At 49.9% G+C, this 16530-nt stretch overlaps 1 long non-coding RNA gene across 1 annotated transcript in view; it reads left to right on the plus strand.

Moving 5' to 3' along the window:
- The first annotated feature begins 16296 nt into the window (after nt 1-16296).
- Nucleotides 16297-16530, plus strand: part of LOC144242624 (uncharacterized) — a 75981-nt gene continuing 75747 nt past the window's right edge. Inside the window, exon 1 of the long non-coding RNA XR_013338398.1 lies at nt 16297-16456. This is a non-coding gene — a long non-coding RNA (uncharacterized LOC144242624). The remainder of the gene's footprint in view (nt 16457-16530) is intronic.

Raw genomic sequence — 16530 nt, forward strand, 5'->3', positions numbered from 1 at the left:
AGGGAAGAGACAGGGTGTGGGGACCGAGGCCATCCTCACTCCTTCCCTACGGTGCTCCTCACCGTTCCCTGCAGTGGGCATGGGGAGGAAACTGAGGCTCCGAGAAGTTAGGTCACTTTGTCCAAGTCCAGGGCACCAAATTTACACTCAGGCTTGCCTCCTAGGCCTGGTCACTGCACAGGACACTGCACATTGCTGGCATTGGCACCCTGTCACTCTGGGTCCCAACCCCCAGAACCCAGGGTGGCCCCTCGCCATGTTGGAGGCATTGGCCTCACTTTACAGCGGCACTTGTGGGGCCTAGACTTATCGGCCCATCTCCTCAACATTTGTCCCCAAATCAGCCACAGCGCCCTCAAACACCACCACCCCTCCCTCAATGGCTCGAAAATGAGGCCTTGGGAAAAAGCAGTAAATGCTGAAGCCAATTTGTGCACGTGCCCCTCTCTGACCTGTCAGCCCTCTCAAAGCTGAGTCTTCCCACAGCTCAGGAAGTGCATGCTCAGGCCTCCTCAGCGTATTTCCCACATCTGCCAAATTGACCTGTAGAGACTTCCCGCTCCCTTCCCCCTCTCCTGCGTCTCCTGCCCCTGCTTCCCTGGGTACTATACGTGCTCTGGGCCAAGCTCCAAAGATAGGGGTTTCAGGTTGGGGCCTGGTGGACGGGTGGATTGGAGAGGCCTCCTGAGGCTGGTCCTCAAGACAGGGAGGGGCTTAGGGCCGAGGCCCAGCCTCTAGCCGTTCAAAGACCCAGAGGGAGGTAAGAAGAGGTCAGAGGCCAGCTGGACCTGGGCATGTCCCCCTGCGAGGCAGCTGTGGTCCCGGCCTCACACCCCACAATGTGTTCAGGTAACATCATTAGGCCTGAATTGATGTTGATTACAAATAATAACTGCTCCAAAGCAAAGCCAGATGGGGAGTGAGTGTTCAAATTGAATGAAGAAGGAAATGAGCTGTGTCCGCAGGGAGAGGGGCATGTGGGGGGCCTTGGATCAGGGACTCTCAGACTCAGAAGGGAAAGTTTACAAAATCTGGTCCAGCCCCCAACTCAGGAAGGGAATCTTCGCTCTACCATCACCTGAGAGCGGTCACTCAGCAGGGATGCTCCCTGAGAAAAGGGGCTCCTTCCCCATGTGTCTGTCCTTCTGGGTCCCACCCACCCGTCTGTACATCGAGCGGCTCATCCGGACGCTCTTCAGAACCCCTGTCTGTGCTGACACTCCTCCCTGACCCCTGGACTCTTAAACCCTGGCGGGCTTCTGACTTGGCCTTACATGAGGTTATAGCAGTAATGGCTGACGGAGTCAGAAGTGTGCAGCCAGGGGTCCGCAGCATGTTCATCCTAGAAGCTTCCATCCAAGGCTGCGAGAGTGAGTCCCAGGTCCCTGCACAGCCCAGGGGGTCAGGGGACCGTGAGACACCTGGGAAGCAGCTGAGGTGAGAGCACAGGGGACTGCAGCATTTCCCGGCCGACCAGGATGAGCTGGCCTAGGATATACAGGCAGCAGAGGTGCGGGCCTCGCAGATGCGACTGCTTAGTCGGCAGAGCTCTGGGTGTGTTTGATTTTTATTTCAAAGCTTCTCACTCCAGCACATAGCCCCACTCCCTGTGATCTACTCCTTATACTGGCCCGTGTGTCTTTTTCCATTATCTGCCTGTGCCTGAAGCATTTAAATTTGCCATTCCTGGCTTACCTCTCTGCCAGGACATCCTCCCATAAACACCTCTGACCCTGCTCACCCTGGCCACGCCCCCCCCCCACTTGGCTCCAGCACGGGCCTGAACCAGCCCTGTGTTCTTATTTTCCATGTGTTCTCGAATCCCCTCATCTGCCCTGCTTCCTCCAGACACTGACAACGTCCGACTCATTTTTGTTTCTCTATGTTGCCTAAGGGGAGGTGCAAATATTCTCAACGTGGGCAAAATGTGAGCCTCACTTTTTTATTTCATTTTGTCTTATTATGGTAAAATACACATAACATAAAATTCACCACTTGGACCATTTTTAGTGTACATTTCTATTAAGTGCATTCACATTAGCACTAAGTACCTTCAGGTATAATGTTGTGCAACTAACACCACTATTTCCAGAACTTTTCCATCACCCCAAAAAGAAACTCTGTACTCATCAAGCACCCCATTCCCCCTCCCCCTGGCCCCTGGGCACCTCTAATCTGCTTTCTGTCCCCACGCATTTGCCTCTTCTAGATATCTTGTATAAGTGGAATCATACAGTATTCGTCCTGCTGTGACTGGCTTACTTCACCGCGTCGAGGCTCCCCATGTTGTAACGTGTGTCAGAATCTCGTTCTGTTTTAGGACGGACTATGTTTCCGGTGTGTGGACAGACCACATTTTGTTTATGCAGTCACCTGTGGACGGACTTTTGGGATGTTTCCCCCTTCTGGCTACTGTGGCCATTTGCCACGATGAACGCTGGTGTACAAGTATCTGCTCGAGTCCCTGTTTCCAGTTCTTTGGGGTGTACGCCTAGGAGTGGAATTGCTAGGCCATACGGTAACTCTATGTTTAACTTTGTAAGAAACCACCGTGCTGTTGACCAGGCGTTGCTTTGAAATCCACAAACTGCGCCCTCTGCTGGGAGGCTTCAGTCTCCTGCTCTCTGCCCATCTCCTAAACCGAGGTCAACCAGGAGCCGCCTGTGCCTAACAAATGCAGCCCTTGTGGTGTTGGCCTTGGCGGCTCCTCATCTGTTTGCTGGCCTCTAGGCTGTAAGTGCCCTGAGGGCAGGGCCAGGGTCTTCCTGACTCTCACAACCTCAGGAAATCATGTGCTCTTGGCTCAGGATAAGCCAGGGCCAAAGTGAATCCATATTTGACTGACAGGGTGACTAGTCGCTCCCCCACCACCACCACTACTGACCAGCTGTCTGTTGACTGACAGAACGACATTGCACTCATAGCACTCTCCCTATTCTCTCTGCCAAATCACAACCTTTTATTCTTGACTGGAAGAGACACTCATTTCCTATCTACCTATGAAGGGACTAAGTGTGGGCTCAGAGATCCGAGGCTGACTAGTTATGTTACCATGGACAATTTTTGGAAGCTCTCTGAGCCTTGGTTCCTTCATCCATGTAATGGGGGCAATACCACTCCTTACCACAGGTGCCAGTGTACAGATTCAACATACGACGCTTAGCACACAGTGGGCCACAGCAAAGCCCTGTACGTGTCCTGATATACACTGGGGTAGCATCAGGAGTCATCCTGTGCTTTTCTTTCTGGTTGATGCCTCCTACACAGTCCTCATTCTGTTTTGGAATTCAAATCCAGTACCTAAATCAGGGTCTGGCACAGAGTATGTCACTCAATGAATACTGAATGAAAAAAATTGCTGGCCTATATTCAACCCCAATAAGTCATAGCTTTTGTTACAGATGAAATGCTTGTGTCTTCCCCAAAGTCATCACCTCCATGTGATGGTATGAGGATGTGGAGCCTTTGGGAAGCGATTAGGATGAGATGGGGTCATGAGGGCGGAACCCCCTGAATGGGATTAGTGCCCTTAGAAGAGTCATAAGAGAATTTGCTTCCCCTCTGCTCTCTGTCCTGTGAGGACATGGTGAGAATTTGGTGTTCTGCAACCCGGAAGAAGGACCCCACCAGAACTTGACCATGCTGGCACCCTGATCTCAGACTTCCAGGCTCCAGGACTAAGAGAAATAAATTTCTGTTATTCATAAGCCACCCACTCTGTGGTACTTTGTTAGAGCAAACTGAGACAGCCCTTTTCCCAGGCACCAGAAGACTCTGAGACCAGAGATGGTCCGTGAGTGTTATTAGTCAGGCTGCTTTTAACTGTAATGAACAGAAAACCTTATTTACGGAAGCTTAAGCCACAAGTTCATTTACTGTTGACGTGGCAAGTCCTGCAGTGGGAGTAAGTGTGGTTTCAGAATGGGTTCAGAGGCTCAACAATGAAATCAAGTCCCCATATTCTTTCTACCTTTTGACTCCACTAACCACAGCATATGGACTTTAATTTTCTGGTTTATTGCCTCATGGTCACAAGATGGCTGCCTAGCTCAGGCATCATTTCCTCTCATGATAGCATCCAAAATGGGAAGAAAAACAGGGTGAAAAAGGCTCCTCTCTCTTTTAACAGAAAGGAAAATCTCAGGGGTGCCTGGGTAGCTCAGTCGGTTAGGCATTGGACTCTTGATTTCAGCTCCAGTCATGATCTCATGGCTCGTGGGTTTGAGCCTTGCATCGGGCACTGACAGTTCAGAGCCTACTTGGAATTCTCTCTCTCCCTATTTCTCTGTCCTTCTGTTGCTCTGTCTCTCAAAAAATAAAGAAGAAAGGAAGGAAGGAAGGAAGGAAGGAAGGAAGGAAGGAAGGAAGGAAGGAAGGAAGGAAGGAAGGACAATCTCTCCAAGAAGTTGCANCGGGCACTGACAGTTCAGAGCCTACTTGGAATTCTCTCTCTCCCTATTTCTCTGTCCTTCTGTTGCTCTGTCTCTCAAAAAATAAAGAAGAAAGGAAGGAAGGAAGGAAGGAAGGAAGGAAGGAAGGAAGGAAGGAAGGAAGGAAGGAAGGAAGGAAAATCTCTCCAAGAAGTTGCACCACACACACTCCACCCCCAGCCCAGGTGCACATCACATTGGCCAGAACCAGGGGGCGGACTCATCCCTGGACCAGTCATGACACAGAGGAACGGGATAGCTATGACTGGCTCTGACCACTCCTCACTCATCCCGGGGCTGGCCTAACCCGAGCTGTACCAATCAAAATTCTGTTAGGCAGAAGGGGCATGGCTGCTGGGTGGGCACCAACAGTGCCCCACAAGGACACTATCCTTCCAGGAGAAACATGGGCTGCAGCTCCCCACCCAGGCATAAGGGTTGCCCACATATGGAGGAACACATCATCACCAGGGAGGAATCAGCCTGACAAAGAATCAGCCCTGGTTCTGAACAGAAGGGTCCTAGGTCCCCAAAATGACCAGGCTTCAGAAGGCAAGCATTTGAATGAAGCCCAGGAGGAACAACGTCAGAGTCTTCCCAGTGTGTGGTCCATCCTCCCTGCCATCCACAGCACCTGGCCACGTGGACGCAAAGACAACTGTGCTGCCCACCCAGGCCCGTGGGTTGGGTCACCCTTGGCCATGCCTGGCTGGACTCCATCCCTTCTCAGCAAAGCAGCACCTGCTAGCCCACGCCTCCTTCCCTCTGAGCTCCTTCTGCAGGTGTGGGGGCTCTGAGAGACCAGAGAGGTTGGGGCTCTACAGCCACCTGTCCCCGCCTCCTAGCTGCAGCAATCTGAGAAACTGCCAGTGGGGGGCCTGGCTGAACTGCCAGGAGGCAGAGAGATGAAGTCAGCAGGACAGAACCCCTGCAGGGAACTGATAGACCAGTCAGCATAGCGACAGAGCAGGCAAAATGGCAGATGGAACATGCACATCTAGGCTTGCTCCCTTCCAAAACTAATAAAAAGATTTTTTTTAAAGACATAAACCTACAAGGACAGAGAAGACAGAGAGAAGATTGCAGTGACGAATCTAGGAGGGCTGGACATGGACAAGTGGTAACGACATGGGCAGGCCAAGGGAGCAAAAATCCTAAACCAATGGGGGAGAAACTCAGAATGGATCCAATTCCACCGCAGAGTTCTCAGTGCGCTCAAGAGCTAACTGCCGGGGTGCCCTTGGAACCGGGAGTAAGGGTAGAGATTGGGAGACCCGTGAAGCAGCGGGGCCCTCAGGTCCTTTCCCAGCTTCGCAGTGCTGGGCACCTGCCTTCTCCCTCAGGGTGGGGGCTGGAGCTTTATTCTCTGCAGAAAGTAAGGCAGAGAAGAGAGGGCAGGGATTCATTCTCAGCCCGCCCACCCTCGGGGTCTCCTTCCCAACCCAGACCCCTCAGGACCAGCACCAATCTTGCCCCTGAGGTAGGAGGTCAGAAGAGAACTCTCTGGACATTTGACCATCCAAAAGGAAAAACCTAAATGCAGACGTTGACCCAGAGGTTTCCCAACAGAAGGTCCACCAAGATCACCCTACAGTGGGGACTCAGAGTCAAAGTGCCCCCAGTTTCTAATCAGCATTTTGGTTCCTCCCCACTCACCACTATACTTAATTACAAGCAGACAACCAAAGGTTCCCAGACTGCCTAGAAAAACCTCTAATAAGGAACCCAGAGACCAAATGACCTGAGGCAGCAGAAAAGAGAAAAAGAACGATTTTTAAAAGATCATTAATCTCCCCAGAGAAATAAGAGATGTTGCATCCTGAGAACAGAATGTTGTTTTTTTTTAATGGCCATTTAGAGAAGAACAACAAAAAAATACTTCTTGGAAATCAAAAACATGTGAACAGACATGGGAAACCCAGTGGAAGCACCTGAATCTCCCATGATTCCCCAGAAGGTATGCTGGGGTCAGGATGCAGCTGGGGTGTAGTGTGGGTCAGGTTCCTGGGGAAGGACCTCATCCTCACTGGGAGTCTCCCTGTTACAGGCAACTGGAGGGAAGCAGCTTTCTCAAAGGAGTAGCAATAGGCTATGGGGCACCAGGCAGACTGGATTCAGGGTTCCTGATGTTTGCAGCTGCTGGGGAACACCAGCTGTTTTACATCTGGTAACCTTGGAGTCTGTGGATTTATAGATCTACCTCCAGGCCCCCACTGGGGAAGTATGGGAGAGAGAGCTGTTGGTCCTAAAAGAAGCTAAACTTCGGTGTAGCTCCTCCAATCTAGTCCTTGGCTTAGGTCTAGGCAACCCAGAGTTAGGTTTCCAGGGTCTTCTTAATAGCTCTGTACCACGAAGACTGAATGGCCCACTGAGCTTCCAGCACAGTGGCTAAAAATAGTCCCAATTTCAATGTACATCACTGGAGATTTTCAGAACACTGAGAATAGGAGAAATCTTGTGAACTTTCAGGGAGAAAAGTATGGGTCACATAGGAGGGGATCAGTGCTTCTAATGGATCTGAGCCTCTCAACAACCATACTGGCAAAGAAGATAATGAAGCAAGGCCCTCAGGCAGGAGAGGAGTATTTCTCAGCCATGCAAAGTCTCCAAAGATTAGTAGTCCAAACCCTTGCTCAGGAAGCTACTAGAAGTTATTCACCACTAAAACCAAGAAAGACAGATGCAGGAAACAAGTGATCCAACCAAAAGAAAAATCAAAGGCATTTCCTAGAGAGCGATGGAGAGAGATTCTGGAGCGCAGCCAGACCAGATTGGAGCAGTGATTATCATGTCCTCTCCTGCTAACCACATCATTCGCCAGACAAGGTGCATTACCAGAGCAAGGGAGTAAAAACCAAGGAAGAGAAAGCCATGAGATCCAGGACACACAGACCCCCAATTCCAGAGAGAGGCAAAGGGAATTTTAAGGATGACAGCAAAAGAAAATCCCAAGACAACAACTGGCTGTCAGGCCTAGAGAAGAGCAAGCTCAGACTGAAGGAAAACAAAGGTCTCCAGGTAGGACAGCTCCAGGGAAAAAAACTGGAAATAATAGATTATCTCCTATGATTGACCTTATGGACCAGTATAGTGTGTCTGATTTGTAAACACTGTACAAAGACTCGCATGTATGCATGACTGTAAAGAAAGTTAAGCAAATCAAAACAACAAAGCAATTATTAACTTTGGGGAAAACAAAAGCCAAAAGAACCAGAAAGAAAACAACAGCACAAATTACAAAGCTCAGCTGTGAATAATTTTTACATAGGTGTGAGTGATACTATAGACTCTGAATGTTGACCTAAGCAAAAATTGTAAATTAATCATATTGGAAGAATGGGGGAGGGGAAGGAGAGAGGATATTGGTGTAAGGGCATTAAACCTCATCTATCATAATAAGAAATCAATTGATAAAGCCTATAATTAAGTAATCAAAAGACAGCAGCCATAGGCATATTCTTTAGACATACAGAAATGGGTGAATTCCAGAAGAAACAGGTAACAGAGTTTGGTGGTTGCCTTTAAGGAAGAGAACAGAGAAAGTGGGGAAGGATGGAACAGGGAACCACCACAATGTCATAAGCCTTTTTAGCACTATTTCACTTCCCAAATGTGTGTATACATCATATTGGCTTTTTAAATTAATTAAACAAATAACAGTACAGAAATACTAGAAGGCCCTGGCTTGGAAATTGTTCCAATGTCTGATTTGTAAATACTGGACAAAGACTCATGCATTTGCTCTTACTTAATAGCTTTGGATGTGAGCTTCTTCCCAAGATAGTGAATATTTCCAAGATATACAATAAGCATTTGTGGAGTGAACAAATGTACCAACAGATGAACTAACAAGCCAGACAGCCACCAGAAGTAGAGCAGAACACACTCATAAGATGCTGGTGTCGTGTGGATGGATGCCATCTGCGAGGGGCCATGGCAAAGATGGCTGCACATGACCAGGCATCCTCCGAGTGAGGGACCCCCACTCTCCACAGGAGGTCTGGTGGTCCCAATTCCAGACACACATGGGACAACTAACCCCATGGCCTGGGTGCCTGTGTCCACAGGAACTTGGGGTTTGTTAGTATGACTCCTTTGGTAGAAAGAAACCAAGACTCACCTAGACCACCTTCAGAAAGAAAGACATAATGGTCAGAAAGAGGGAGGACTAAATTGGAACAGGACAGGTCAAACTGGGAAAGCTCTGGGTTGCTGCTCCTCTCTGGTGCCACTCCTTCCTCCACGTCCTTCTCTCTCCATTCCTCTTGCTTTTCTGGGAGGCCAATGCTGTTGAACGTCCTTGCTAGGTCCGGGGGCATTTCCACCCTTGTGAGCCCTCTTCCCCACTGCTGAGCCCAGAAACCTGGCCTCTGCAGCCTCTTGGCAATAAGGCTTCAAGCAAGTGACCTAGACTCCATATTTAGTGTCACCCACACCAGACTTGGACCAGACATGAGTACTTGAAAAAGAAAGTGCGACATGGCACAGGCATCTAGCTTCGGAACAGGCACTGGCTTCTCCTAGGCAGGGGCCATCCTTCCTGGGAGCTGAGCACCAAGCCTGGTTCCCTGCTCTCCAGATGATTCTGTGTGGCTCTTGGCTTACGTTCCCCCAGAGTAGACAGTGATAGAAATATTCAAGTATAACTATTGGGGTTGGGGGCAGGGAGTCCCAGGAAACACTGGTAGAAGAGAGGAAGAGAGAGAAGGAAGCTAATTCAGCACGTGTTACCGGATGTGGTGGGCTGCTTCATGGCCCCCTTTCTTCCCCTCCAGTATCCAGTACCCATGCTCCCTGGTAATGTGAATTTGCCATGCTTCCCATTCAGGTGGGGAGTGTATTTCTGCACCCCGTGGATCTAACCAGGCTTGAGCCTTGTTTTGACCAATAGAAGAGAGACAGAAGTGGCATTGAGTGAGTTCTGGAGCCTAACAAAGCCCTGCAGCCTCTGCCTGTGCCCTTTCAGAACACTGCCCTGAGACCACCTCACCAGGAAGCTGGTCTTGCCTGCTGGAGGATGAGAGGTCACTTGGAGGGAAACTGAGGCACCCAGCCAACTGCCAGACATGTGAGAGAGGCTATCTCGGACTTTCTTTCCTGCTGAATGCAGCTGCACGAGGTGACACCCGCATTAGAGTTGCCATCCAATCCGCACGAGAGACAACTCATCAGTATTGTTTTATGCCACACAGTTTTTGGATGGATGGCTCCACAGCAACAGATAACTGTTATATCAAGTCAGTGACCACTCAGGGCAACTGGAGCTCAATCCTGCTGGGGAACTCTGGAAGATTGTGCGGAACAGGCTGCAGAGTTAGCTCCGTTGAGGGAAGAGGGTGTTTTTTGACCAACTCCCCATCTGTCATTGGTTCAGAGCTGCCTCTGGGCACACGAACACGCCAGCACTTCTGGTTGCCTTGCACATGGGCCAAGCGTGCTCCTTGTGGTCAGAGATCTTGCATGGTGTCACAGTAAGTAGACTTGGCGCATGGTGGTGAGTGCAAGGGGGTCTGGACAGGGCACTGACGGGGCCTGCTATAGTGTGTATCCCATGTGCTTTTCAGAAACTTCTTTTCTGATTTAATCATCTGGAATCAGTGCCTGTTGGTGCCTCCCGGAGCCCTGGCTGATGAACGTGTGCCTCCATTCCAGTCCTTCCCGGCTACCAGCTGACCTCATCTCTCTCTAACCCATAGTCCAAATTCTGGAGGCAGCCAGGTGGATTGGCTCTGCGCACCTCCACGGCCCCTGATGGACAGAGCTCTTCTGGCCAGATGGTCACTAAGTGACCTGCACATGGGCCACCTGCAGTCAGGGGACTGCCTGGACCAGTCAGGGTTCAGTTACTTCCTGAGCAGGGCCATTGAGTATGTGCAAGCACTGTGGCTGATCTGCTCCAACAAGGTGGGGACAGCCACTTGTGTCTGAATTCCCGCCCCTGCCCTATCTCACTGCAGGGTCGTGGCCCACTGTTGCGCAATTCAGAACTTCTGGGACATGGAGCTCTCTGTCTACAGTGGGGGAAAATTAAGGAGTTCCTGGTGCCCCAAATACTTGCCCCCCGGGTCCTTGATGCCACTTAGAAGTGAAATGTATGTCTGCCTTCCCAATTGGAACACGAAATGCATTTTTCTCACCATACCATACCATGAAAGGTGACCAAGGGCAGTTAACATTGTACTGTTAATGATAAACTTCAGGAACATTATGAGTTAAATAGAAATTTGTGGACCGGACTGAAAAACCAACCACCTTTTATAACTTGGTTTCTATGGGGAACATTCATTCTGAGTTCCAAACAACTGGCTCATGTGGAGATTTCTGGAACATAGCCTGGTCACAATGCTGGGAACTGTAGGTGCCTTTTCAGTATACCCAGTTAACATGGTCATTGTGTGTAGTTAGTAGTGAGCTCTTGCTCTAGGCTCAGAGAGCCCTGAGGAAGGGCGTGGGATACTCCGGGCAACCCCTCCTGAAGCCGGACGGGACCTCTGAGCTGACAGGGACAGCAGAGGGCGTCTGGTCCCACATGCTCCCCAGGGTAACATTCCTGACAGTCTCTGTGTATATGCTACACAGAGATTTTATAGGGCCAAACAATTCTTTCTTCCATTGAGCTGAAATCTGCCCTCCCACCCCGAATCTACCACTGCAATTTCTGTTCATCCTTCAAAACCTTTCTCAGGTTTTAATGTCTCTGTGAAGCCTTCCCTAACCCCTCATCTTCCTGCACATTAGTCAGAGTAATACTAGCTGCTATAATGAATAAACCTCAAACATTTTGGAATCTATCACTCCTTGTCAAATAGCGAGTGTCTTTGTCAGCTCGGGGCTATTCTAACAAAATACCATGGACAGGGCAGCTTAAACAACAAACACCTATTTCTCACAGTTTTGGGGCTACGATGTCCCACAGTCTGGGTGCTGGCAGATTCAGTGTCTGGTGACACCAGACCAGACCCTTCGTGGGCGTTTCTGCTGGGGCGTGCAGCAAATCTCTTGCCCAAGCTCTCTGCAGGGAGAAGTTCCCTTTCCCAGCCCGAGGCCCCAACCTGCTGTCCCTGAGGATCCTCCTTCCCGCAGCAGCACCCCCCCCTTCCATGGCTGGGAGACCAGGGCTGGGGTAAGAGACTGCAGGAGCCTAGTTCCCACTGTCCCAACGTTGGGAGGACTCCCAAGGAAGCTGCCTCCAGAGACGACTCCTCACACACGTGGTGAAGGCTGGGAACCCTCCTTTGGATTCCAGTCTCTTCTGTCACTAACTGGAAAATAGCTTAGAGTTTGTATCCCCATTTGGAGTCTTGGTTTCCTCATCTGTTAAATGGGCTTAGTGCCCTCAGTCAATGCGTCCTGGGGCTTTGCAGGGTGTCAGATCCTTACTAACCCGGTGCCTCCGTGGCAGCCACCCTTAAAATGATTTCAGTTCAGGTCATGATCTCATGGTTCGTGAGTTCAAGTCCTGTTTTGGCTCCTCACTGACACATGGAACCTGCTTAGGATTCTCTCTCTCTGTCTCTGTCTCAAAATAAATAAATAAATTTAAAAAAATATTACATGGATTCCTTCTTTTCTTTCAGTATGGTTATTTTCCTGCTATGAAATATAGGTGACTTCATTTATTTCCATCCAAATACAATTTTAGGGGTCACTCCCATCCTTGTTGACTTAATATTGACTTTTAAATATATAGAATATTGACATGATTCCAAAAGCCAAAACTGTATAAAAACGTACGCTCAGAGAAGTGTCACTCTCATAAACATTCCCTGCCTCCTTCCCCCGGACCCCTCGTAAATATCCAATTTCCTTAGTTTCCAGTCTAATCCCTTCTACACTTCTTTTGGAAATAAGCAGATATATGCATGTTTTCTTATTTTCCCTTCTTTCTTATATAAAAGATTATATGTATAGTATGTGTTCCTTTTTGCATTTTTTTGCATTTTTCATTTAATAGTGTATCCTGAAAATCACATCATATCAGTTCAAAGAGATCACGCTCATTCACTTCATAGCTGCACAGTATTTCTCAGGGCAGGGATGCTCCCCGGTTTATTCAACCAGCCTCTTGTGCTCTGACATGTAGGCAATTTCCTATGTTTTGCAATCACAAATATGCTACATGAACCATGTGTGTTTACGTACTTCCATGTTGTTGAGGTACGTCTTCAGGGCAAGCCGTGTTGAAGCGTAAATGTATATACATAGTTTCGTTAGGTCTTGACTAGTTCTTCTCCCCGGATTGCGCCATTTTGCATTCCCACCAGCAGGGTGGAAGATGGCCTGTTTCCCCACAGCCATGCCAACAGAGTGGATTGTCAAGCAATTGGATTTTTGACAGTCTGCTGAGTGAGAAATGGTATCTTGGGATAGTTACGTTTGTTTGTTTTTAAGTAGGCTCCATGCCCAGCACGGAACCCAGCTGCGGGGCTTGAACTCACGACCCTGAGATCAAGACCTGAGCTGAGATCAAGAGTCAGACCCTTAACCAACTGAGCCACCCAGGCGCCCCTTACTGTAATTTTAATTAGCATTTTTTTTAGTATTTTTATGTTTAAGGGCTATTTTATGTATGAATTGTTTGTTCATATCTTTTGTCCATTCTGTCAAGTTTTAAATGCTTTTTTCTTCAATTTTTAAATATTCTTTATTAATATTATGGATCTCTCATATTATTATTACTGGGTGACATCTACTTCCTCTGTGCACAGCACCGCACAGAGGACTAGGGATCCTATAACTAGGGCAGTCATAGTTTAGGAAAAGAGAAGAATTCCACATGATGTCCTGAGAATTGTAATAGAAAGAAGAAAAAGATGGAAGGCACTTCTGTGCCTGATGGAAGCTAGGAAGACTTCACAGAGGAGGTGACTTTTAGAAAGTGATCAAAACTACAAAAACATAGAAAGGCAAACAGATGCAGGTGGGGAAAGGATAGGGGAAAGGAAGGCATGGCATGGACTCCAGGGCCCTTTCCAGTACCTTCTGATCCTTAGACTCAGAGGTGGAGCTCTGACCCCTCCACTCATCCCTTTTCCTCGGCCATTGCAGGGTCCTTCCACAGAGTCATAGTTCCTCCTGAGCTGTGCTCAGCCAGGGCCCACCACCTCTCAGAGCTCCCCTGACACATACTAGTTGGTTAAACCAGCTGGAGGCAGTGGGTTTGTTCTCTCTTACTGTAGACCCAACGGCTCAGCTGTTTCACACACACGTGGCCTTGTGGTCTTGTTTTTGGGCCTGAAAATGCGTGTGTGTGAGAGAGAGAGAGAGAGAGAAGGTGCAGTGCATGCGGCACTTGTCCAGGAACACCCAGGAGAAGTGTAATCCATCACCAACAGGAGAGGTCGTGTTTCCCCCACATGCCTACAACCTGCGGGGTGTAGTTAAAATTAGCCCTCGCTTTCCCTGAGACCCTGCCATGCCCAGCTATCTCCCCACTGCCCAGCCAGGAAAGGGAGGGACCGAGCTATCAGAGGCCTGGCGTCAAGTGCCCAGAGAGGGCCTCCAGGCAGACGTGGGGTCTGAACTAGACTGTGAACGTTAGGTGGGATTCAAAGAAGGCGGAGGACAGTGGGGAGTGTGAGCGACCCAGGGAAAAGACGGGTCCTGCACCCAGCCCAGCGCACATGTCCCGGAGGGTCCATGGAGCAGCCGTGCAGACGCCAGTGAAGACAGACCCAACGGGGGTAAGGATACAAGGATGTGAGCGTGCGCAGGCCTGGTAACTCGGGGAGGGGCAGGGCACGGAAAGTGCTGTGAGACAGAAAGGCCTGATCACACAGAAATCCATTTCTCGGGTTCTAGGCCAAGGCATGGTCCCAAACTTGGTCAGGGGACAGCCCTGCTTCACATAGGGATTCAGGTCCCCAGGCCCATTTCCTTCTGTGTTTCCACCATCCCAGCCCTCAGGCGGTATTGTCTGCAGCTGCCTGGGGGGTGAGGAGACCTGGGGGGGTGGGGGGGGAAGGCGTGCCAGCTCCTCTAAAGCCCCAGCCCAGGAGTGACACCCATCACCTCTCTTCACACTCCGGGAGGGGTGGCCACTTCTCCACGTACTTGGGACCCTGAGTGCTTCTCCTTTGATGGGCCCTACTGGAGGGAGAGACCCCTGGGCCCTCCCCAGCCTACCACGGCCTCTGTGAACCTGAACCTGCTCTCCTGTGTCTCCGTCCTGGGGCCTGCTGGCCTGGCTCTCCATGTTTCCTGGTGACCCACACTGCAATCTTGGGCTCTGTTTGCTGGATAAGTTTGGACCCTGACACCTCCTGTGCACACGTGCGCACGCGCACATACACACACCCAGACCAGCTCAACAGGAAGCCCGAGCCTGCTCCCAACACTTGTCTCTAGAGGAGCCTACAAAGGGGATCTGACAGAGCGTGAAGAATGAAACCCAGCTTCAGGTTCAGACTGAGCCCTTGACTTCTTAACGCTTCCAAAGGTAGCGAGAGAGGTTACTTAAGGGAGTGTGCCTGGGAAGGTGATCTCAATTGTCTCCTTGCAGATCAAGGGGTCCAAATCAGTTATCCTTGCTTCCAGAGACAGTATCTCCTGTCCAGCCAGTTCAGCCTCTGGCTTCTGGCACTCACCTCCTCCAGAGAGCCTCCTGGATTAACACCCCTACTACAACCTAACCAGGCAAAGCCTCAGTGAAGGTTTATTTATTTGGTCACATTTGATCTCAGAGTCATTTAGGCTACAAGAACCCTCTCCCTCATTATAGTTCTCTGGAGCAGGTGTACACGACTCTCCATTCTCATTTTTTCTTTTTTTCCATCTGATTCAGGTCCCACCATTCCTGTACCTGCACATGTTCAAAGTCTCAATCTCACGAGTAGGACTTGCACATGGCACTGACACCAGGGGTCCCAACAGGACCTCCTCAATGAACCATTCCTTCCATTTACCCAGAGAGATACTCCTTTTTCTTCTTTTTCTGTTTTAAACTACATTTTAAAGATAACATTGTACCTGTCCTTTGTCCTTTGTTCTGCATGCCTTAAAATGGCTTTTGGACAAGAGGGGAAAAAAATATGTCTTTAAGAAACTATGAATCAAGGGCGCCTGGGTGGCTCAGTTGGTTGAGCATCTGACTTCGGCTCAGGTCACAATCTCACGGTTCATGGGTTCGAGCCCCGTGTCAGGCTCTTTGCAGACAGCTCAGAGCCTGGAGCCTGCTTTGGATTCTGTGTCTCCCTCTTTCTCTGCCCCTCCCCCACTCGTGCGCGCGCGCGCGCGCGCGCGCGTGTGTGTGTGTGTGTGCGCGCGCTCTCTCTCTCTCTCTCTCTCTCAGAAATGGATAAACATGAAAAAAGTTTTTTAAAGAAACTAAAAATCAATACATTTCCCATTTTTGAAGAGTGAATAGGCTTTATGTTTTTACATGAAAAAATATGCATGTTTATTCCCAGAAAAAAACATTCAGAGGTCTCCCTCCCTGTCCCCCATCCCTCCCTCCCTCTCTCTTCCTTTTCTCCCTCCTCCTCCTTCCCTCCTCCTCCCTCCCTCCCCTCCCTTTCCTTCTCTCCCTCTGCCTCCCTCCCTGCTCTGTTCTCCCATCTCCTGTGGGCCCCGCTCCCTCATCTCCTTTCTTCTTTTTTCCACCTGGTTCAGGTGGAGCCTGAAAGGCCCCTTCCTAACAGGTTTCGTCGTTTTGACACATGTACGTTCTTGTTTGGGCCACATGTAATTTTAATTGATGCAACTGGGTTTTGTTACAGATCTCATTCTGACTTCTTTCCTCTTGGCTGTTTTACGCTCCTCCATGTGGCCGTGTGCACATCAAATCTGTTTCTTCTGCCCGTTCGCGAGGAGGCGTCAGACAGACCCGGGGGAAGAGCAGGAGAATACCGCGAGCAGGACTGTTTGGGTCCAACGGCTCAAATCACCGGAAGGGGCTCAGCCAGGGCCTTCACGCTTCTGATTTGTCTGATCCGATCTTGGGCAGGGCCAGCTCCTCAGCGCGCTTACCAAACGGCTGCTGTGGCTGCCCTGTGTCCCATCCAGTTAGGCTCCGATGAATTTCAGAGGTGCTGGCCTCTGCTGGGGGTGGGGGCCGCCTGGGGGCCGCCTGGGGGCATTCCAGGGGACGGGAGGGAAGGAG

Source organism: Crocuta crocuta, unplaced genomic scaffold (assembly GCF_008692635.1).
Source record: "Crocuta crocuta isolate KB4526 unplaced genomic scaffold, BGI_CrCroc_1.0 scaffold36, whole genome shotgun sequence".
In the NCBI taxonomy this organism is placed as follows: Eukaryota; Metazoa; Chordata; class Mammalia; order Carnivora; family Hyaenidae; genus Crocuta; species Crocuta crocuta.